The 25,242-nt window shown below is 40.9% G+C and overlaps 1 pseudogene; it reads right to left on the reverse strand.

The window, feature by feature from the left end:
* Nucleotides 1–24,864, reverse strand: part of LOC130188510 (potassium channel subfamily T member 2-like) — a 36,720-nt pseudogene extending 11,856 nt beyond the window's left edge.
* Nucleotides 24,865–25,242: the final 378 nt, after the last annotated feature.

Below are 25,242 nucleotides of genomic sequence, written 5' to 3' on the forward strand. Positions count from 1 at the left end.
ATCTGTCCAGCACAGAGCTCGGAGGACGGAGAGCCGCGTGCTGCAAAGCCACGCTGATAGAAAAGACCATTTCTCAGGCTTACAAATAAAGCTGACCAACTCAGGGGACACAACGACATCAAAGTGAAGACGGGACAGCTCGGTTTACTTCTAAGTTGTCGTAATGCAACCCGGCAGTAGCAAAATAAAAATGCTTCCCTCGTCACCCGTCCTTAACAACACAAAGCAGCTTAGGTCACTAACTGCGCCAGGACGTGTATATTTTAGTAGGTGTCCTCCCGTGTTCGTTATGTCAGAACATAGAGACTTGCACACCTGATGTCGCCGTCAGTGGATGCCACTGCCTTCATACCCACCTGCAAATTTGACGTGGAACTTGTTCTCCGGCTTGAGGATCTGGACGTACAGGGGGCAATTTGGAGCAAAGTCTTTCACTGCCCAGGCTCGGAGGATGGTCTGATGATCCTGAGAAAATTGGAGACGAAGAGGATTGAGATGGATGGAGTGAAAAGAAGAAAAGGAGGTTTGGGTAAAGAGAGAAGGAGAGAGAGGGAGAGAGAGAGGTAGAAACCCACCTTTAGAGGCATCAGATTGCAGCTTCACGCTTAATAATCCCCTTAAACCACTGACTGCAACATTTCAGAGAAATACAATTCTGACATCTTTCTACGCAGAACACGTGGCAACGCCAAGAAAAAGTGAAAATTACGCCAAGGAAAAACACAACTACGAGTTTTGGGCCGCACTGACAGCTGTGTGAGGCGGTTCTCTGGCACATGACGCTTCGGGCTCAAAAACTAATGTCAGCATGCCCACATGCTCTCATGGACAACATGCTGACGTGCAGCTCCGTTAACCACGGTCACATCTGCACTAAATAAAAGGTTTTGCAGGTATTTGAACAACTAATAATTGTCATGTGACGATGTTACTAGAGAGAAAATAAAAGGATCTCGATAGCAATTAATCCAGCTGCCAAATCATTCAGTGTAAAAACCAGGTGATAATTAAACCGTGTTATCAAGTCACTATCACGGCACGCAGAGCTGGGTAACACGGCACCTATAGAGCACATTGTTATATTTTTTCATGCGCATACGTATCATTTACATTTTTGTGCCGAGTCCGTGTTTATTCTCAGCTTCAGTTATACTTACTGTGTGATTAGTGTTTATGTGGAAAGATCGCCAACCATAAAACAAAAAGTACACAACTTCAGCCGATGCAGAGAGAGAGACGTCCTGCTCTGAGGGTTTCTTTATGAAGAAAACTAAAAACTAATTACAAGAAACTTGCATTTTTTTTTTTTAGAAAGACAACAGTTAAGGCAAATTATCATCATCATCATCATGTAAAGATTTTGCAGTGTGAGGAGTAGTGGCAATACGGGGAAGCAGTGAGGAACGTACAGCAGCAATGCGATCCACTTCAAACCGGTTACTGAGGATGAAGCAGGCCTCAGCATCGTCCATCCTGCAGGCAGTTAGTAGAGCATGTGGCCATGGGAGAGAGAGAGAGAGAGAGAGACAGAGAATCGGGGAAGCGATGAGGAGAGAAGACATGGGAAGGAGGGTGTTGTCATGTTATTGAGGGAGAACACAAAAGAGAAAAAAGGAGGACAATAGAACAAACAAAATGAACCAATATGTCTTCCAAGCCCACGCTATTCAGGGTTGAGATGGGAGAAGGTGGAGAGGAGATGGGGAGCTTTTTTTTAAAGAAACTGCTTTTTTTCTCCTTTTCTTTCTCTGTGACAAAGCCATTATAAGGTGTGTGGCTTCATTATCAAAAGCCAGGGGGTCCACAAAACACATTATGGCTGCAATTACAGCTGTTACTTCAAGGCTGTAGGTTGTTTACTTGTTTATTAAGGGCTCAAGCTCCTGCATGTGAGGGCTTCCATTTCAAGGCTCTCAGGTCTGTTCTGAGCTTCTCCAGAATGATATACTAATGCTTCTCCAGATATATAGATAGACATAAAAATAAATACATCCATCAAATCAGAGTCTGGATTGAGTCTTGGTCACGGGGACTCACTTGGCCCTCATCAGGTCCTGGTCTTTGAGGGCAGAACCCTGCAGGTAGATGACTCTCTGGGCCCAAAGAGGGACATGTAGGACCCTCCTAACCTGGACATCCATCTCTGCTGGGCAAAGGATCACCACATAGTAGTCCTAGACACAACCACACACACACACGCGCACGCACATGCGCACACACACACACAATTTTAACCATAAGCAAGACACGGTCACAGTTTATCGTTTATTTTTGTTTTGTTGCCGATGTTCAAGTGAAAGGATGTTTCGGGGACTGTGGAGACGTGGACAGTAAGAGAGGACAGCAAAGAGACATGAGAGAAGCCCATCCTCAGAGTAAATGTACTTTTAACATCACAAAGCAGTTTGATCCTCTGCTTTAATCTCAGCTGTTCGGGCTCCTGAAGAAGATTATGGACAACAAACACAAGACCCCCCCAAACACTTTCTTGTTCTGCTTAAAACCAGACACACCTGCAGTCGGGGGTGAGCGAAGAATTCGTTGAGGAAGTCCATGAGGAGATCGATCTTGAGACAGCTGACACACAACACCACGTGTTTCTCCGTCTGCGCCCTGTAGCGACTGTAGTTCCCCCCGGACTTCTGCCGCTCCATCCACAGAAAGGCCAGCTGCTCGAACTACATCCAGGACGACATCCATCACATTCAACAGATGGAAATTGGATTAAGTTAGATGGAAATACAGAGAGGAGACAGGTGGCTTAAGAAAAGAAAAAAACAACGCCTTATACGGAGTTGTGTTTTTGTTTGATTAGGGAGAGTGTTACAGGAAAGTGGACATTCGGCTCAGGACGGTGGCTGAATGGAACATGATAGCAGACATCAACAGGAAGGTAGGTTATTAAGGAAATATCAATACGCCTCAGCAGAATTGCATGGATTTTTCTCTATGTCTGCGGAGAGTGTGTATAGTTGGATGGTGGGATTTATCTGAAAATAGTCAAATATTCTACAGTGAGCACGTCCATAAAAAGTTATTCACAGATTAACAGATTCACAGCTGCCGGTTACATTTGTAAAGGATCATCCTTCACTCTCAAACCCTTTGTGTCAAGAATCTTCTTAATTCAAGTGACATGAAGTCGATAGTAAACAGGTCACGAGCTGATTTTTTTTTTAACCAGCTGTAATGGAGGATGACAGCTATTGAGCAGCAACAGTAGCCATGAACGGCCGCTAATGTTTCTACTCACGTCCACAGAATTCAATAGACTGGGTTAATTGTGTGCACTTTAATCGGTTTTTTAAATTATAATTTTTTATTTTTCGTTTTTGGATAGTATCTTCATTTATAAAGTATACATCAGCACAGGTGTAGTATTAAATATATACCATCCAGTCTTTCAAATGAAATAACATTGAACATTTTTGGTTGAACATAATCGGTTCAGTTTTGAGCTGAGATCATGTCAGCTCATGTTGATGTTAGAGAACACCATCAGGCCACGGGCAACCATATTACAGTGTTTTATGCAGCCGTCATTTGTGTGCAGACAGTTCTCTGTTTTAGAGTACTGCCATATATTTTAAGGACAGTCTCCAAATGCAGCCACCAAAAGGTTGGCTGGTTCTCTTTTTCTTCCTATTTTTAAACCAATTTTAAAAAATGACTTTTCAAAGAGGGAGATGTCCTGTGGTGTGCCGAGCAATAGAGGCAGCAGTAAGAAAAAGATAGTTGCTGAATCCTGATGTGCTCTGTGGCTTCCCTGCGCAGCCTGGACACCGGTCAGGGCAGGACTCAAACAGGCGGACGCACATGGCGGGGGTTGGAGCTTTGGGGGGCCAGTTTCTAAATGTCATGGGGTATTTATGGATGAAAGATGGGGAGAGAGAGTTGGCAGGACGACGTGGCGTCCATGTTGGTGATGCACAGATTGCCATTTCTATACGAGTCGCTTAGTGGAAGTTATGTGAAAGTTTCCTCATGCATGTTGGCATTTGTTTTCGTGAAGACATTTTCTATCACCTCGGTCACAACTGAAAAACAAAACAGTGAGTGTGTGTTCGATAGCCTTAATGCATGCGTAGGATGCAAGCCCTACGCCTACTGCTCATGTGAGACAATCCAAAAAATGAAAAGCTGCCAAAGACGTGGGGCGTCTTCACTAAAAACTATTTGCAAAAAAACAAGAAATGCCAGCAAAACAACTGTTTACCTGTCGTGTGTGAGAGTGATTTCCTCACCGGAGAGCCCCCCCCCCCCCACACACACACACACACACACACAGGAAATACATCCCATTATAACTGTTGCATCTTTTGGGAGACATAATGTTACGTAAGCTACTTCAGGGATAAAAGCTGTACACAAATGATGTACAATAATTACAGGCTGCAGTGCAACGGTTTGCCGATGTGTTTTGATCAGTCCCTGCAGAAATAGTATGTGTGTGTGTGTGTGTGTGTGTGTGTATGTGTGTGGAAACTTCTTTTTAACATGACGTTCCTTCTGTGGAGCAACTAAATGACGAGAGGAATTTGGGGGAATTGAGAGAGTAAAGACACTCTGGGTGTTCTCGAAATGGAAATTTCTGCTTTCACTCTACATAGGAACTGAGTCATTATATATGTGTACATGAGGGCAAATTCATGAATTAATAACAGAGATAACTTTACTGTAATGAGCTGACCAAAGAAAACAATTTGGCTTTTGTGGATCTGTCAGTTTTAGGAATGATTTAAAGTTTCTGATCACTTTAAAAATCTGCTCAGATTAACTGGGATTTTGATATACCGTCATATTATCTGAAGGACAGCCTGGCCGAGCCTCTGTTGGCCGCTCCAAAATTGACATTGGAAATAAAATATGAGACAATCCAACAATGGTATCGCAGCACCCTCCTTTTAATATCAACTTCTACACACCTGTACATTGAATGACCTCCTCCTCTACGACTGTGGCGATATCACCGTGACATATTGAAATCCCTCTTTTAAAGCTACGTGTTTTATGGTCATATCTTGTTTGTTGTCGAACTTTTAAACTTTACTTCTAATCACGTTTTTATCTCCTGCTTGTGATTGCGTTAGTGTAACGCCCTGTTGTTAGTCTCCTCTGTCTTGATTGTTTAATTCCCTTCACCTGCCCTCAGCCACTCTCGTCTCGTTAGTGTCTCATGCCGTACACCTGTTTCCCCCCATATATTGTGCCGGTCTTTCCCTCTTCTCCTGCTGGATTGTTGTCTTCTTTATTCTCCGTGTTCCTGTGTGTTTTGTCTATTTTTCCAACTTGCGTACGACCAGTGTGTCTATGTCCTTCTTCTCAGTAAAAAGTGATGGTGAGATGAAGCCTCATGAGGCATCGAACCACTTCAGCCAATTGGTTCGAGAAAGGGTTCATTTCTCAAAGCTTCATGTGCTCACGAAACCCCCTACTGGCCAGGTGTGTCATCACAGGCAGCTGTATCTGAACCACATAATGTGATGCATTGAATTGTTGTGTCTGTTATGGCTTTTGGGAATGACTATGAATTACAAAAATGTACGACCAAATAATTCCTGTACATAAATTATCACACGTGCATAATAAAATATTTTTTGAATGTATTCTGTGTGTGTAAATGTTCCCAAAATGGTAGTATCATATGATATGGCAGGTTGTGTAATAATGTTATTATGTCACTTTAGGAAAATGGCATGACAGTGAAAGTGCTTGTGTAACTAGGTGGAGGGGACTGAATATGCGTGTGTAACTTGGACAGTGATGTACAGGACAGGGGACATTTTATTCATTTTTATTCAGAAATACCAGTTTCTCAACAGTTCCATCTTATCACCTCTCCTTCTCTCCTCACTCTCCTAACTATCTCTCTCTCTAAACTCTCCAAACTCTCAACCAACAACCCACATTTTGAATGGAGCCTGAGGGGTTTATATATTGCTGTCAAACCTCCCGGTAATATCTGAACCACTTCCCGAAGCAGTCACGTGGTACAGCCGGGCAGCGAGGCTTCGGACGTCATCATTTTTGGCTCCTCCCCTAAATGAAGCAAGCCTCGATACACGCTTCGAGGAAACGCCCCCTCCATTACTCGACACACGCTTCTTAGTGTCGGCACATCTCGTAACAACACTAGTAAAAAGTGTTTTTCGTTTCACTCAAACCTGGAGCCCAGTCTGTTTCTCTGAACCTGAGCTTCACTCGTGACAACCCTTGACAGTTAGTGGTTCATCACCATCGTTTCTCACCTGGATGGGAAGTACGATGAGCGCCACGAAGATCATGATGACCACCAGGAGCTGCGAGGGCCAGATTTGGGGGGTGACATCTCCAAAGCCCACCGTGGAGAAAGTGACCACACAGAAGTAGAGCGAGTCGAACAGGGTCAGTTTGTTGCCCGCTCGTTCGAGGTGTTGGATACCGCAGATGCTGATGGAGGTCGGCAGGGTGGGAAAGATGAAGGAGGAGAGGATATTACTGGATTCATTCCCAGGGGTAAATTTAGTGAAACGGCAGCAAACATGTTTACATATATACAGGACAATAAAATAAAACAGCAGGGCAGGACATATTACATTTTAGAATTTAAATAATAATTAAAATGTAAAAAATAAAATGATAGTGTGTATATATATATATATATATATATATATATATATATATATATATACAGTGTATCGTAAGTATAAAGTGAAAGCAGTTCAAGGTTTATCGATGTTCAGCTTGAGGAGGATCTGGCCAGAGGGGATTTAACTGCAGTGGGCAGGAATGTTCTCCTGTATCTGTCCTTGAGTTTGGCAGAACTAGTGAGCATCGGGTCAGACTTTACAGATGATGAAGTATACGTGTTGATGTTCTTTAAGGGTCGTCAGGTTAATGTCGACCCGGAGAGCTTATTAAATCATGCTATGTAGGATCTTCTGGATAAGCTCAGGCTTTTCACACCAGAAATACAGCAAGCTGACACATCCTTCATCTGCACTGAAGCAATCGCTAGCTGTCATTTCAGAGCAGTATTTCAATGTTACCATTTACCTCTCTGCCTTTTTGATCTTTTAGCTCGAGGAGCTGTCATTTGTATTCTCCTGCTTAATTTTTAACACGTATAATACTATTGCTTTTGCTTCTCCATCTCACCCTCTTTCTGCTCCTTTCCTCACTCTGTCCATAGCTGTGACACCTTTCACTTCCTGTCCAACCTCCATTTCATGTCTATCTTTTCTTTCAGTGCCCTGTCAGCAGCGAGGGTACCCACCACGTAAACATGAGGCAGACCAGCGTGCTGATGAGTATCACCACCTGGTTGAACATGGCCGAGTGAGTCCGCTGGATCGCCCTGTGCAGATCATTCTGCAGGGAGACACACACAGATGTGAGGCAACTTATGGAAACCACAGCGGCCCAAATGATGGATTGGTCAAGTGTGAAATGAGGATAAAATACAGATGATGCATGGAGGGAAAGATGGCGCTTGGAATATATAAAGCAGACAGGGAGACAGCTTATTCTTTTTTTATGTAAAGCAGGCCTTGATCTCATAGCAATGATGGAGGCAGGGTCTGTGAATAACGTTAATACCAAGTTTAAGTGTTTGTGACTGATTTACCTTCATGGCAGAAAGAGCTGGTGAGCTAAAACGGCACAGACAGAGAGGGGCTATCGCATGCCAACAGAATAACATAACGGCAATGTTGAGATGAAAGTAATGAAAAAAATTGGGATTGGGAGATAGTGCTTCACTCACTATCATGTTCTCCAAAGTGTGCTTGGCCAGCCAGCAATTGAGAAATACAGGGATGAAGAGATTTCTCAAGGAGGGCAAAGTCACCTGAAACGAAAGCGGATTGGAAACATTTTTCACAAGTTGAACAATTACAAGATCTCTCCCGTGGAAAAGGGGTTCTCTCTTAAACATGTGGTGTCAGTGCGTCCACTCACAGTGATCATGAAGGGAATGGCGCTGATCATCTCCAGAATGAAGGAGACACGCAACACTTGCTCACAAACGTTGCCCTGGAAATGCAAAGCACACACGGCGGTCAGGAAACGCCATTGTCATGGCGACCTTCGGGAATTACCACATAACAGGCTTGATTGCGTGGAAGGGAACAAATGGACCGACTTTATCACCATAGAATTGTTCGCGGTGCATAAGGGTGATACAGCTGTGCCGCTCCGGAGAAGAAGAAGCAGCTTTACTCGGTTTCCTCTGAGCTTTTCTTCCGTTCAATTAAGATGTGAGCCGTGGTTTTGTTATGTGTCTGCCACATGCATATGGCGGAACTTAATCGGACTAGTGTAGGTGGACAGGCACAGGGTATGTCCACAGGAATCAGTCAACTCTAAATGCTAAGGCCTCTCTCCTCCAGAGTAATCTGCAGAGTGAGCCCTTTATAGGCTTATAGTGTCAGGTACATCAAATGCAGGGCAGCCCGTTGATGGATCGGCCCCCCGCTGCAGCAACACGGGGGCCTCCCCTAAAGTCTGTCTGATGTGTCAATAACAGGATAATGATAAGGAAGCCTCAAGGGCCGCTCAGGGGCTTTCCAAACGCAGGAGCAAAGGAGATGCATCATGGGAGGAAGGACAACTTCTGTGTCGCGGAGTGACTACACAGGGGAGTGCAAAGTGGACAAACACTAACCTCAAGCATATTGTATTTGTATCCACGCCCACACGCCACACATGTAGACATCAGAGAAAGAGACATCACAAAAGGTCGCACATTGGCTGTTGGGGGCCATGAGTTACTCACCTTGTAGCTGAGATACACAAGCAACATCGTTTCTGAAAAGCTGATAAAAGCCACGAGCACCTGCAACAAAGAGCGAGAGAGTTAGAGAAGAAATGAGAGACCCAGAGAGGAGTTGGAGAGAGCCCAGAGTGGAGAGATACCGTAGAGATGGAAGAGGAGAGTGTGGGTGGAATCCGTAGGCGTGCTTCTGATTGAGCTTCACAGGGAATATGTTTAAGTGAAGGAAGAGACAGTCTGGTGTCTGGTTGTGTACATATATGTATGTGTAATCATGCTGCCAGTTTAAATACGTGTCAGGTCAGGTAATCTGATGTCCTGTGTTGAAGTACTTAAAGCAACCAATAATTGGGAATGCAGAAATGAAGGCATGCACTTCTGACCGTTCCGGAGTCGAGGCTTAAATCAAAGGGTGACCGTGCTTTTGCTGTTAGAGCCCCTCGACTTTGGAACGATCTACCGGAGGGGATAAGGCTCGCAGAATCAGTAACTTCTTTTAAATCACTTCTTAAAACCCATTTTTATAGAGCAGCTTTTGAGTGATCCATTTAATTTTAAATATACTTGTAAATGTAATATTGGTTTCTTGCTGTTCCAATTGTTTGGCTTTGACTCTTTGTGGAGCACTTTGTAAACATTGTTTTTAAAGGTGCTATATAAATAAAGTTATTATTATTATTATTATTACTTGTGGGTGAATGTGTTTGTGTATGCAGATGTGTGTGTTAACAGACTGAGGTTGATCTATTGATTTATCCAGAGCTCTGTCTGACCTGCAGTGCCCACAGCGGTAGAGGTCTATCCACCCAGATGATCAGTTTCCTGCAGGGCGGAAGAAAAGGAAAGAATAGAGAGTGGAAGGAGAGAGTCGAGGCAATACTATAAAAAGACTAACGGAGACAGAGGGCAATAAAATGAGCAAAATAATATTCACAGTCAAATGAACATTTGCAGCCTTATTGTGAGAGAAAGGCCCTTTTTTCCCCCCCCAAAGACTCCCTGGGGCTTCGCGTGGCTGCTAGCCCGCGCTGTGATTTGCTCGTATGAGTCTGCTGCCTGGAGCAAGAGGCGGCCCATCCCTTTCCTGAGCTCACCCTGTCTGGCTCCTTATTCATTTGGAGCCAGAGCTTAGCCAGTGTCACCAGCCACCAATTAGATCAATAGGTCCCTGAGCAGGAGACATGGCAGAGCCTCAGGTCCATGCACACTTCCTGCTTTCTCTCCTTCTCTCTCCTGCTGTATGTTACACGCTTTATCTCCACTAGATCACCAATGATTAGGCTGCACAGGCACTACATACATGTTACGTGGACAGTTGATCCATACGTTTAAATTGTGACGAATGAATGTGGATCTGTAATGCTCAGTATCAGCAGTGTGAGTTGCATCAATTAAACAAAGTTGCATTCATTGCATTAAACCACGTTTCCGACCATGTGGGCCAGTGTTGCCAATCCTCCAGGGTGTGTTTTCATTGTCATGGTCATTGTCTGCATGTTGAGTCCATCGCTCTTAATTAGAGACGTGCATGCTTACCAGTCAAACTCATTCCAGGGATGGGATGATGTGTTCTGTTTGGTGCAGTTCACTCTGCTCACGCTGCGGAGGAAACGTTTATTACTGTCCAACATCTCTCACCAAAACTGGAACCTCGACTCAGTCCAAATAATGGTTTACTCCCCGATTGCATCTCCAGCCGCTCTCCTCTCCCAGCATCATCTCACATCCAATCCTTTTGAAGGATACTCTACACTAAAAAACCCGATTCAAGCCCTTCTTAGAGGTGACACATTTAAATACAGTTACATACATTTAATTGAATCAATTAGAAAAATTAAGATATTTATATTACTTTTTATAACTTTTTTACTTTTCATTAGTTTTTTACTTTTATATTAGTGTTTTTACTTTTCATTACTTTTTGATTACTTTTTATTACTTTTATTACTTTTTGATTAATCTTTTACCATTTTGAATGACTTAATTTTCATTACTTTGTTACATTTGTATTACTTTATTACTTTTTATTACTCTTACTTTTTATTATTATTTTTACTTTTTTAAATTACTTTATTACTTTTTATTATATTCAGGTCTGTTTGTGATTGATCCAATAACAGTGAAATTGATCCAATAACAGTGATATTGATCCAATAACAGTGATGTTGATCCAGTAAGTGTGATATTGATACAATAACAGTGATATTGATCGAATAACAGTGATGTTGATCCAGTAACAGCACTCAAAAAACGATGCAAGCCCTTCTTAGAGGTTACACATTTAAATATGGTTTGATACATTTAATTCAATCATTACAAAAATGAAGATTTTTATGTTTAATAGGTGGAACACAAAATGTAGGAATACTTTCATTTATTAGATTCTTTGAGGTTAGATGGTGTGCATATCAACGCAAAAAAAGTGTTTAATTGGGGACTACCCTTTGCCCATGTGCCAGATCTCGTCTTTCTGCCTTTTCTCCTGACCGTGACCTGACCAGATGCAGCAAGATTAACGCAGACTCATACCAACTAAATGATTTGTTTTTCATAGTTGAGGATGAACCTCGCTACTTAATAACTTTTTACTTTGTATCACTTTTTATAACTTTTATAACTTTTTGATTACTTCTTAAATTTTGATTACTTTTTTAATTTTCATTTCTTTTTTACTTTTCCATACTTTTAAAATTACTTTATTTCTTTTTATTACTTTGTACTTTACTACTTTTTGAATTTATTACTTTTTGAGTTTTTTATAACTTTTGCTATTTTACAACTTCATATATTACTTTTTTAATTTTTAATTATTTTCGTACTTTAGATTACTTTCATACTTTGTATTACTTGCATTTTTGTATTACTTTCATACTTTTTATTACTTTTGAACTTTAAATTATTTTTATTTTTGTATTACTTTTTAAATTTTCATTACTTTTTTACTTATGTTTTACTTTTTCATTACTTTCATACTTTTAATTACTTTTTTCTTCTTTTTATTACACAACTTAATGTATTTGTATATATGTTTTTTATAACTTTACTATTTTATAACTTTTTAATAACATTTTAACTTTTGTTTAACTTTTTAATTACTTTTTAACTTTTTAATAACTTTTAAACTTATTTTAACTTTTAAATTTCTTTCTTACTTTCGTATTTTTGATTACTTATTACTTTTTTACTTTATTATTTTTTTACTTATGTTTTACTTTTTCATTACTTTTTTCTTCTTTTTATTACACATTAATATATTTGTATATATTTTTTTATAACTTCACTATTTTATAACTTTTTAATAACTTTTTACCTTTTGCTTAACTTTTTTGTTATTTTATTACTTTTTTACAACTTTTTAATAACTTTTAAACTTTTAAATTACTTTCTTACTTTCGTATTTTTGATTACTTCCTTTTAATTACTTTTGTACTTTTCATTACTGTTTTACTTTTTTTCTTCTTTTTATTACACAAATGAATATATTTCTATACTCAAAATGTAAAATGCAAAATCAATGTTATTGAAATGACGGTCTTAATCTATTATGATCTATTCATACACTCTGTCACATTCATTGAATGTATTTAAACTCTAAATCTGTCCTTCTGTACACATGACATCTATTGCACCTGTCCATCCTGGAGAGGGATCCTCCTCTGTTGCTCTCCTGAAGGTTTCTTCCTTTTTTTTCCCCCTGAAGGGTTATTTGGGAGTTTTTCCTGATCCGATGCAAGGTTTTTGGGCAGGGATGTCTATGTGTACAGATTGTAAAGCACTCTGAGACTAATTTGTAATTTGTGAAATTGGGCTATACAAATAAACTGAATTGAATTGAATCTTATTTAACATGCGTTCATAATTAAATGTATGTTATATGTAGCTTTAGTGTTGCTGTAAAACGTGAATTGCTAGTCCATTCTAAATGTTAACATTTTTTCTGAGTGCCCCAAAGCACTTTGACTTTGTTTTAGTGAACTTGGGCGTTTTCCTTCCTTTCACACCACCAATATATTTATCTCATCTTTTTCATTGAGAATGTATTTTCACTGACTTCCTGATCAGTCCGTTTATTTTCTATGTGTTAAATATATATTTTTGAAATGTCGTACAAGTCAGTTTTGACCATGTTAAACTTATTTGAGTATTTGCAATAAAAACCTCAATTGTGTTTTGTCTTGTGTATCTTAATGGGGGTTTGAATTTTGAAATGATAGAATAATTATATTTTGAGTCGGACAAACGCAAATAAATCTAATTTAATGAATATTGTTAATTTATTTTAGCTGTATTTGATAGAAATTAGTTGGACTAACTTCATTACATTTTATTGCACTGATGTGCTACATTTGAGTTGAAGAAGCATATAATTATTTGATAGAAAACCTGCCCAGAATTTAATTGAGTTCATCCAATGAGTTATTTCAGAATCAGAATCAGAATCAGAATCCGTTTATTGCCAGGAATGTTTACACAAACGAGGATTTTCTTTTGGCGAAAGGTGCAACATTAGACATGACAAACAACAATCAATGCGACAGCAACAGTGCAATGTGTATATTAACTTAAGTATAAGATAAGATAAAGTGCTCTGAGTTCTTTGAGTTTCTTTTGAGAATTCTTTGAGTGTATACACCTTTATCTCATCTGTTGACCCGCTGCGCTTGCTCCTGCTATCAGGCCTCCACACTCACAAACACATTGCTTCCCCTCATTAAGCCGGTCGGTTACCACCATGTCTCTCACCATTCCTGCCTTCCGTCTTGCGGGTTGTCCAACAGGACTCTAACGATGTAGAGGAGGCAGCTCAGCACTTTCAGAGAAAAGTTAAACATTCGCACTCGCAGACCTGAAATAGAGGAAAAGAAGACAATCAGTCATAATGAATGAATATCAGCTGCTGAATTTATCAAGACACATTTTAATTAGATTTTATTCTGATTATAATTGTGATGTTTTTATTATTCTTTGTGCATCATTTAAGAATATGACACTTCACAAAGCTCAGAAGCCATTTATCCCCACCAGTGATTGTTCATCAATACACAATTCATCACACATTTTCAATAAAGCATTTGCAGCCATGCTTTAACAAGGTTCAACAATGGAGTATTTGATCTTGTTTGCTGAAAGTGAATAATGTATCTCTTAGATTTGAGTTTATATCAACAATAAAGTATGTTATTTAAGGAGCGATTGACCCTTTAATTAAAACAGACCAAAGCTAGATATTTATTACTGTTTAACTTAACTTATTAAGTAAACAATAGATTAAGACATAAACATGTGTTTTATAGCATAAGTTAAGGTGTTATATACGTTTAATGTTTGTATGCACACAAGGGAAAATAAATATAAAAGAAATGACATTTCTATAAATGAGGACACAGAGAACAACTGGTAATGAAATGCAGAGCAACAGCGACAGCACTCCACACACTAAAGAACTAGAACGGGCACTCGGTAGAGCACATACCTTCGCATATCACAAGATTGGGCATTGAATTATGAACATTTTGGCATTAGTTGCATGCCAATTGGATACAAATTGACCGCGCTATGGTAAAAAGAAGATGTTGACCTTTTCGTGACCTTGACCTTTGACCCGATCAATCCCAAAATCTAATCAAATGGTCCCCGGATAATAACCAATCATCCCACCAAATTTCATGCGATTCGGTTTAATACTTTTTGAGTTATGCGAGTAACACGCATACAAATAAATAAATACACGGCGATCAAAACATAACCTTCCGCATTTTCAATGCGAAGGTAAAAAGACATCTCCTCAATCAAAAATAAGAGCAGCATCTTCATGCAGACAGAGAAAGTGTGATGCCAAACAAAATGTTACTCACTAGATCTTTGGTTCTTGATGAAGAACAGCTTGAGGCGCTCCTTGAAAGTGTTCTCATTCACATAGAACTCCACTTGCACCCTTAGGAGAGAGATGTAGAGATGGGCAAAGACAAAGGACAGGGAGGGTGCAGGGGAACAAATTACTTCTTTTATGTAGTAAAGTCAAGGATGAGAGGAGAAGAAACAAATGGACACACAAGGAGAATACAATAAAAGATGAAGATGATTGTGTGTATAATGCCGCCAATTGGAAGTAGAAAGGTAATAATCAATTATTTGAAACCTGAAAAGGAAGGAAATAAAAAATTGTGGCTAGCCGCTTTACAACTGATGGGTTTTGGAGGACATGGTGGTCCTGCTTGTCCGCCTGCCCATCGGCTCAGACAGCTGCAGTCAGTCTCGTTATCTCCGCTGATTAAATATAGAGCAACAAATTATTTCCCTCTGATGTTTCTGCCATAATTACTGTTCTTTCTCCTCTTCAATGTTGGTATCCTCCTGTTAAGTGGGACACACACACACACACACACACAATACACATCTGCAAAGGGGTCATTAGGATTATTAGACTTTCTGACATGGATGCCCATAGAGAATTATGATTAAAATTACAAACAGGCACATAACCAGACAGACTGTCGGTGACTGTATTTCCTGTCTGACCACCTCAGGGGAGAAGTCTCAGTAGCTCTTCTTTCATCCTATGGTGGAAAGAGTGGATGACTCAGTTCGAGGATGAAAAAGACCCGGCTCGCTGGTGGTCTCCTCACAGCGCACGAGACAGATGAAAGAGAGGCGGAACAACTGCAATCTATTCCGTCAGCAGGAAGAGGAAGAGATGGGGGAGGGAGGAGGGCTGTCTGCCCAGGGATCCAGAGTGACGCTATACTCCAGGACCCCACATGGTGAGACCCACACAGCAGTGTTTGCTGGTGGAGTGGGGGGTTGGTGGGGGGGGGGGGGCTTTCCTCTTTGTTTCTATGGCAACGTGGGATTCGTTGTCTTTTCCCCTCCCTCTCACATGAGCAGATGTGAGCAAACACATACTTGTAAAGTGTGTTCAGCCATCTGAGGCGATAGCCCGTCCCCGACTCGTTTAGGGCTCCGCTCGCTCCGAGCAGACTGCTGACAATAAGGCTTATGAACACACGACGGAAAACAGAAGAACAACATGCAGATACGCACAGTCCCTCAGGGGTGTGTAATTGAACCTTTGGATTTGAAAATTACTTGTTTGAATTGCTCGATAGATCGGGCACGCTGTGTGTGTGTGTGTTTGAGTTGGGTCATATTGCGCTAATCAATCATATGACATGCATGAGTTATTTCATTCACAGAGAAATCAAGCAGTCACTACCATGGGGCCAATAAGCACAAGGAGGCATTATTACCAATTGGTAGATTAAATATTTCTCATCAATGTATAGAAAAGTTGTGAAGTAACAAAACACATGCAATGGCATTATTCCTTTTTTTGTTTAAAAAGTGTAACTGCACTCATCATAGAGCATTTGCATGAATCATAATCATAAATTGAGGGATTATAAACAGTTGATTTACAAGACTAAGAATAGCAAGTAATATGAAATAAAAAGCAGTTAAAACCTTGAGGCAGGCTTATTGTTTCCTCCTCAGATAAGAAAACATGAGGGTGAAAATTCAAGACTGAACCTATTGGTGGAAAAGTATTTACATTCAATGCAAAGCCAGACGACAACCATTGAAAATGCAGTTAAATACTATTAAAATAATCTAATAAAACTAAATCCCAACAATGATGTAACCACGATGATTTAGTGACTATTCATCAACAGCTGAAGTCATCCAGTGTTGTAGCACACATTCAAAATTATGGCATTATGATTAGATGTGTGCAACTAAATCCATCACACACTGCCCTTCCACATTGTTCTATACTTTGCCAAATCTCGTTTATTATTGCCAGCTTCTGGAGAACCGGATGATTCAGAGGTCATTTTGCACTTGATGTGTTTCTCTTTCCACTTGTGTACAACAAAGGATGAAAAGGGGAAATATCGCCTAATAAGGAGTAGAGCTGTGGGATATATTGAGAGTCGGGATCTTTAATCAAAGGGCAGGATGGGGGAGAAATACACATAAAAACTAATAAAGATAAATATGTCAAAAAACCAAAGACACAAGCACATCACGATGGCACCTCAGGGCAACAGCCACATAGCTCCCCCCGCCCAAGGCCCTTGAGAAAGCACTGGAGAAATAAAAGATTAGATCAGCGTCGAGAAAAACTGCTTCGGGATACTGTTGAGCAGAAGAAGAAAAACATATGTTTCTGCATGAAAGAACAAACATTTTAATATATGATGAGAGAATAACACCCAAGGTGGTCTCTGCTCCTCATTCAATATAGGTTTATCCAACTAATTATTTTAAGTCATGCAGCTAAGATTATCTCATGGGTTTACTTTTTTTTTTTTTAGAACAGCAGCTTTAACAGCTGGAAACAAGAGAGCGTGACAGAAGGGGCATGACATTGGAAATCTGAGCCGAGGGAGATAATTTGTATATCTGTATTTGCATGGAGTCGAAGTGTAAAGCACACACACAGAGAGCGAGAGAGAGAGAGAGACAAAGACAGATGGACAGAAAGACAGAGGGCACATGCGGAGGAGGATCTCTGAGAGGGAGAGAGCTGATCCTTGTTCTCCTGCTGCTTCCACCCATGTCTCTGCTCCATAATGACACAGCACTGGTCATCTAATGACACAGTTAGAGAGACTAAAGAAACCTAAAGATGCATGCACGTCATCGGCTCGTCACAAACTCAGAAATAGTATTCATAGCAGTGAAGTAGAAAAAACACAAACAAGAAATAAGGAAGCCAAGTGAGAGACTAACGGGGAATTAATTAATGGAAAGCAAGCAGAAATGGAAATATCATATTTGGAGGAACTCTTTGTAAAAAAATGAAATAAAAAAGATTTTGAATAAATATTCAAATATTCTGCTAGGAAAGAGAAATGATGAATTTCAATGACCACTGTTATATATGAACAATGAATCATTGTATGGATACAAAGTGAGGTAGAGGTTGCCAGTCAGGTTTATCATTGAAGAGATGTGGAATCCAGGCACCGGTCCGACTTTTTCAGACCCTGATATTGATATCTGGACTTTCAGTATCAGCCGATACGGCGTTCTGTTCTGATACCATGAGTATACTTAATAAGCTGTAAGACTCACTGTGTGGAAGTGATTATACCTTTATGTGTAAGGCAACCTCAGGCCTCACTTAAACATCACTTTACTAACATTGTAATACAAAATGTAACAAATACGATCATAGATACAAATTATTATTATTATTATTATGTATTAAAACAATGGTATCCAATATGGACCTATTGTCACCGATATCCAATCCAGCAATTTGAGTCACTATGAGACTGATATCTGATATCAATGTCAGTCTTGGTGCATCACCAACATTCATAAGATGTTTTCATCAGAAAAGGATGAATACAAATATTTTGTACCTATAAAAGGATATAATATTTTTTAAAGAAGGTTTTACGTTGATTGGAAGAGACTTGCAGCTTCTATAGAGAAATCATGACGGCCATAAACCAGATAAACCAGTTTCTAAAAGGGCCTTTATATGATATTCCTTATAATAATAGAGCAGCAAACCACTATTTGCTATGTAAAGATATGGTGGAGTCACGTCTGCCCGAGCAGAGAATGAAGTGTGCCTGCCGGTGTGTGTGTGTTGCTATCCGAGCCTCTGTGTGCTTTGTTTACAAAGCCACGGTGGCCTCTCAGGCCTTTTAGTGCGTATTAGTGCACATGAGCTTGCCCCAATGTGTAGTCGGCAGCCACCATTGTCCACGGCCCTCATGACAATGTAATTGTTATCGAAGGGTCGCGCCCGCTCTCCGGTTCCTCCTCCTCCGGTAACACTATTGCTGCTGTATGCACTGTTAAGGCTTCTAGCACCGTCACCATGTTGAGTGTCGTGTGGAGCAAAAAGAAAAGCTCCAACTTTAGCGCCTTGCTTAAGATAAATGGGCTGATAGGGAAAAGAGAACACAGCTAAAAGAGCAGTGTGGAAAAATTAGATGAAAAGGCACAAAATAATAAACACATTCATGGACACAGTCTCCAAATGAAGTGAGGAGAAATGCAAAGGGATGACATGAGGCCGACATGTCATTCGCCAAAACACGACTGCTTCAACAGCTTAAGAGAGGCGAAGTGTGGTCTGCTTCAACCAACCAGTGGTTGACCCAGATACACAACCATCACACACAGCAGACTGTCCTGATGGAGGGAGGAACATAAATGAAAAACAAGAATATGAGTTCACATCCCCTGCATAGAAAAGGATCATTTTCTTGTGGTAAAAGGCTCATTTTTAACACTGGCAACGCACAAGTGACGTCTTTAATCGCTCTCATTGCTGCCACATCATTTATTTTAACACTGCAATGAAACAAGCGGAGACTTTCATAACAACTTAATGATGACCTTTAAAAAAGCCCCTTTCTATCCTTATCTTTTTCTGTAACTAAGGGAGCAAATCAAACAGTCTATGTTGTGACTGATTTGTCTCCTGCGTACATGTCTATGGGCTCCAACAGGCACTCCCTCTACCCCACTATCCAGGGCAAAGAAAACAACAGCCATCATTCACAATAAATGTGTAATGCAGTGTATTGACAGTAAGTAAGCGTGCACTGTAGCTTTTACTCAGAGCTCATTCAAACTCTACATACATCATCAGTGGAAGTGGTCCAGCCATCCCTCCCCTGCTTCCTGACATAAACCAGCCTCATCCTCATATGATCATCATTCACTATATGCCAGTTATTTATTCCTTTGTTGACCTGAAGGATAAACAGAATAAAGGAGAAACTTGTGTTGAATTCACAGAAAGGCCCTATACTTGGGTCCACTATTTGCTCACTGAAATAAGCAGCAATCATCCCTCTCATGAAACATAATATGGCTTCAAAGTGATGCACAACTCCATTATAAGCCATCCAATGACATTCTATCCCGTCACATTACATTATTAGCCTCGGATGTGCGCAGACGTTTAGCAGTTGATCAAATCACCGTGAGATATCAATCTGTTTCAGAGTTGTCTTCAAACCAACACTTCGGCGATGACATGCACGTGAAACACAAGAGGAATCCTCTCTATTGCCCGTGTCTGGTGTCTCGGGAGCCGATTGGATTCACAGTCCTGTGGTGTAGTAAGCTAACACTGTTTGGGAATAGGGGAGCTTCGATCAGTGGGCGACTGTGTTTGCGATGCCGCACAACAGCCCGGCAGCTCCCTGACCCCACGCTGATGCCACGAGGCCTTCCAGTAATATTGAACAGCAATAGAGCCCAGAAGTGCTCCGACTCATGCCACCCCGCCCCGTGGATCCTATCCACAGCAGGAAGGCACTTAACAGCCTTCCTGCTATGATGTGACAGTGCTCGTCGAACCGAAAGGCTGTTTAGTGAAGTCAATATTTAGCGTATTAAATCCCCGGTGGCAGAAAAATCTTTCAAAATAAAAGAACCACAGATGACCACAAGGCACACGCCCTGCACTCTCTGCATCCTACTAATCAATGATAACAATGAAAAAGAATACAGCTGAACATAGATAATATGAGTTTGTATCTCTTTCTGCATATATATATACTTATATATATAAATATATATACACATATATATATGTGTATATATATAGACATATATATACACATATACATAAATATATATAGATACAAATGATCCACAGGATGCAGGGGCTGCTGGAGTACAACGAATTAAATGGTAAACTAACTGATTGTTCGACCAATCCAAAGTGTCTGTGATTCTGCCTCCGGGTACCATCTTATCTTTACTGTACTGTGCACAGCTTTCTCCTTTAGAGAGCGACAGGCATCATGTGCGCTGTTCTTCGCAGACAGATCACGCTCAGACAGCATGTGCCCTCCATACTCCCACCGTGCCCTCTCATCTGTTCTCAAGCCGGACCTATCGGTAATGGTCAGGCCCAGTGGCAACCTTTCTGCCAGTATAATTAGGCTGTTTCCGACTTACATTTGTCAGGCCTCAGACTTTACTTTATTAGCCATCTTCACTCTGGGCCCCTCAGCTTCCAATTGACTATGCAGAGCCCTCCAAAGGATTGACATTCTGGGTGTTTTTCTGTTAACTTTTGACATTTATTCATCATACTTCCCATCATTAGCATTGTTAATAACCTCCCTTTATGCCAGCCCAGAGACATGATGCATAATACATCTATGATTCCCAAACCCTCGACAGACTTGACTCAGATTTCTAAGCTGCCTTATGAATAATGTGACTGAATCTTACAATTGCCCTGAAAGGCCCACTAAAGACAACAGCGTCCAAAGCATATACTCAAAGCATAGTAATTACTATACTTTGACTCACACTGTTATGGGCATTGACAGTTTTGATGGATCATGCTTTACATTAGCTTTAAAAGATTACAAGTTGCCTGGAAGAATTACGGAGGCAAATGGAGTAGTTTAGGGATTGAGCATGGTGGAGAGACTGAGATAGATTTAACGAGAGAAGACAGTCAATACGACATTGTTTTAATGACAAAAGGCTGTCATCTCTATGATAATCCTGGAATGTGAGGAAAGCTCCTGCTGAGGCTTTCTGTTGTCGTGACGCTGTTGTACTGTATTTCATTTTACTTGTAACAAACCATGCATACAAGCTGTGCTGGCAGTCCCATGTGTGTTTATAGCACGTGTTCATTTTAGGCAACAAACTGACTGGCAAAATGGTAATTATCAGCTTGCAAAAGATCTGGATGTAATTGTTTAGTCATCTGGCATTTCCTCAAATCAGAAGCCTCTGACTCACAGACAGAAACTGTGTCGGAGTAAGAGCGGCTTCACTAAAATGTTCCAACTTCTTTGATCTTGACACATTCACTTTATCAGACACAACCTTGTTCAAGGGTTTATTTTTATGGATCGGAGACGACACAAAAGAGGATAATTGGCAGTTGTGAGCAAACTTAGAGCAGAGCCCGATTAAAATGATGTCTCGGAGAGACGGCTTGTTTCTGTGCAGAGTAAACTGAGCCCATTTGTATTTATGTTTATTATAATTTGACATGGTTGATATGCACACACTGCTGGGTTGTCAAAGACTACGTAGTAAGTAAGTATAACATGTTTGCAGTTCAAACTAAAGTAAACAATATTCCTGAAGATACACTTGAAGGCCAGGGGGGGGGCTAACCTCTCTCTCTCTCTCTCTCTCTCACTCACTCACAACAATTATAAAGAAACACGGCCAGAGGTAATAACAGTCGGTAAGATTCAGGGGACAGAAGATGCCAGTGTGTGAATTAAATTATTAAATAAATTCCTATCTTATAAAGTCCGCGCTGAAAATTGCAAATACATGGATTCCATAGTTACAGGAGGGCTCTCAAAAGGGGAAATGGTATGGTATTGGAGGTCTCAATTACAACCAAGATGGCGGGAAGGAGTTGGGGGGGATGCATGTACCCACACCCAGCTGAGAGGAGAGGATGACAGGAGAGGGATTATAAGGCTCAGAAATGTTTCTCCAGAGCGGAGTGCAACCCTACGTGTCAAGGAGATAAGTTACAACCAGTTTTTTTTTGTTGCCGGGATGCGTTGATACTGAATGGAGCTATCTGTGCACAGGCACCCGTTGGGACTGGTCGCTTAAAGCCACTCCTGGATTAATAGACCACAGCAGACACACTCTGTGGGATTCAGCCCCAATTAAGATTTCTGTCACTATCAATGACAACTATGGCTTTCCTGACCAGTTCATATAGCAGCTAATCTGCAGTGGCATCAACATCTTGATCTCACTGTCAATCACTCCTTCGTTCTCTCACAAGTGGCGTTTAAATAAAGTGGCTGTTTAGAGGAACACACACACACACAGACACACACACAAGACAAAGGACTAAATGTCTATAAAAAGGTTTATAATTTGGATCTAACTATATATGAAACAGTGCACTTGACAATAGCTCTGCAATTTGACAAAAATAAATGTAACATACACAGCCCACACACCGTCCATTTAAACCTTAGTGCTTTGTAGATCCCTAAGGGATCAACACCATGCTTTTCCTGAAAACACTCATTTAAAGGTCATTACAACCCACACAAGACAACCAGATCAATCACAACCACACTGTCACTATACATCTTTTTCTCGCCTCTTTTATGGATGAGTAGCCTTGACTATAATAAGTAACAAGCAGGATCCCCCCTTTCACTGAAGCTTAGGTAACAAACAGGTGACTGAGGTCACGCTGCACTCTGGTTCAGAGTGTGTGTTTGGGTAAAAGCTGACCAATTACAGAAGGACAGTTTAGGCTACATCTGTGCAAAATATGACTTTTCATTGGACAGGGATACAGATACGCTGTGTGATGGCATGGTTGATCACAAAACATGGACAATACTATAGTTTCAATAACATTGCTCCCTGTATGCGAGGGTTGGTTGGACTCCTCTGTCCATCCGGAGACAAAATAATTGGCATGTCCTTATTTATAAGGCTATTCTCCACGTACTTCCATCGTATCTTTGGACGCTAATTCAGCTGAAAAACCCTGGAAGCTACCATCCTCGCTCTGTGACCTCTGCTCAAGGCCTCCTCTTGCTCTCCGTCCCTCACGTCCATTTGGAAATGGGAAAAAGAGGTTTTAAGTTTGCTGCGCCTGCGGCTTGGAATTTGCTGCAGACAGACCTGGGTCTCCGGGAGCCGGTCTCCTTAGGTGTTTTTAAAAATAGATTGAAAATATTGGAGGGAAATTCATCTAGCTGTAGATGTTTTATATGACGGAGGTATGTGCTCCTGTGTGAGCTGGGTTGTGTTGGCTTGAGTCGTAGTTTTGGTTTTATTCATGCTGTGATTTTGTTTTTCGTTTTATATATTGTCTGTCACTGTTTTATGTTGTATTGTATGGAACTTTGTGTGACGTGCTGCTGCTGCTGTCTTGGCCAGGACACTCTTGTAAAGGAGATTTTTAATCTCAATGAGGCATTTCCTGGTTAAATAAATTTAAAAAAAAAAATATATATATACATTGTATATTTGTTGCTCTCAAGGTTTCTTCCCTTTTTTGCTTGTAAAAGTTTTTTTTCTATTTTTTGGGAGTTTTTCCTGATCCGATGTGAGGTCCTGGGAAAGGGATGTCGTATGTGTACAGATTGTAAAGCCTGCTATAGGGAAAATTCGTAATTTGTGATATTGAGCTGTAAAAAAAAATTACTAAAATGAATTGAGTATATATAATATGTTAATTATAAACAGTTAGCAGGCAGCAGTTTCTCTGTACTCAAGCCTGATGGCTGAAACTGGATTGAAGACCTTCATGCTTTCAAGAGCAAGTTGTCCCAATTATCTGATTCGAAACACCCACTCAAGCCCACTAGCAAATGTTTTGGTCCCCATTTCCACCTACCAACAAGACGTGCCAAGCATGAAATTGAGATGTATGGGTTTCCATTAGACAGCATAATGAAAAACCCAGATTAAGCAATGCATATCAAATAGCATATTTCAAATCGTCTGCCCTGCAAAGGGACAATAAAAGGTTAATAACTAAGGGCACCCTCTTGAAATCTCCAGGTGATGCTTCTCTGCCAATGTCAGGAAGTATACCAGGAGAACATATAGGTTAACTCAACATGCTGTAGATCTGCCCTGCTCGTTCTTCATTCCCTGGTGGACGCCATCAAAGTGTATTTTTATGTTTCAAATATACACTGCATACTTGTGGTAACTGCATGACGTGAACATAATAAATAAATATTCCTGAGTGAATCAGTCTCTGTCTCTCCTGAGAGTATTTTTCTTTGAGATGAGTGCATTAGCTTTTAGTGGGATAAAATAGAATTAGCAGCATTAGCAACAGTCGTTTCCGCGCACACAGGGAGACGAGACCTGTTGCACCCAAAACAACAGCGCTGCGCAGCTGGTAGTAAACTCCAACACATGCATCCACCTGAATCCACTAGATCGCAGAGTAACACTGCGAACAAATGGGCACTTTATAGACGAGGTGTTATGATGCTCTTATGGCGCACAGATGCGCAACGGATTCAGTGCGCCGTGCGTAAACGTTGTCAGCATCCTTACCTGTCGTCGGTCTGCCAGTCCCCGAGCAACAGGTCTCGGAACCGGTACCGAGGGGGCAGCGGGAGCACATCCTTTTCCAGTTCGACCATGGTCCTCCTCTTCACAGTCCAGAGATAGAGAAATAAATCACCGCAAACCGCACCTCCACACAGAGGTGGCCCCCCCAAACCCAACTCTGTTCCTCTTCCTTCTGCTATTCAAAATGTGCACAAATAACGAATTCATTGATACACCTCATGGCATCGTTTTCGAACTCCCTCATAAACAGAAAAAAACTAAACTACTTCTTTGTTTGTTGGCACCCGTCACTACGCAGCTCTACTTTTCTTGCCACCGAGGCAACAGGTCCAGGATGTTCATCCGTCTGTGCGTCGGGGGGAGGCTCCACTTCCACAGTGACAGCTGGAGAGCAACTGGTAGTCTCAGCACCAGCAGCCTCCCTGCCTGAGCGCCGCATGGATGCACTG

This window comes from Pseudoliparis swirei, chromosome 23, assembly GCF_029220125.1.
Source record: "Pseudoliparis swirei isolate HS2019 ecotype Mariana Trench chromosome 23, NWPU_hadal_v1, whole genome shotgun sequence".
Taxonomy (NCBI): Eukaryota; Metazoa; Chordata; class Actinopteri; order Perciformes; family Liparidae; genus Pseudoliparis; species Pseudoliparis swirei.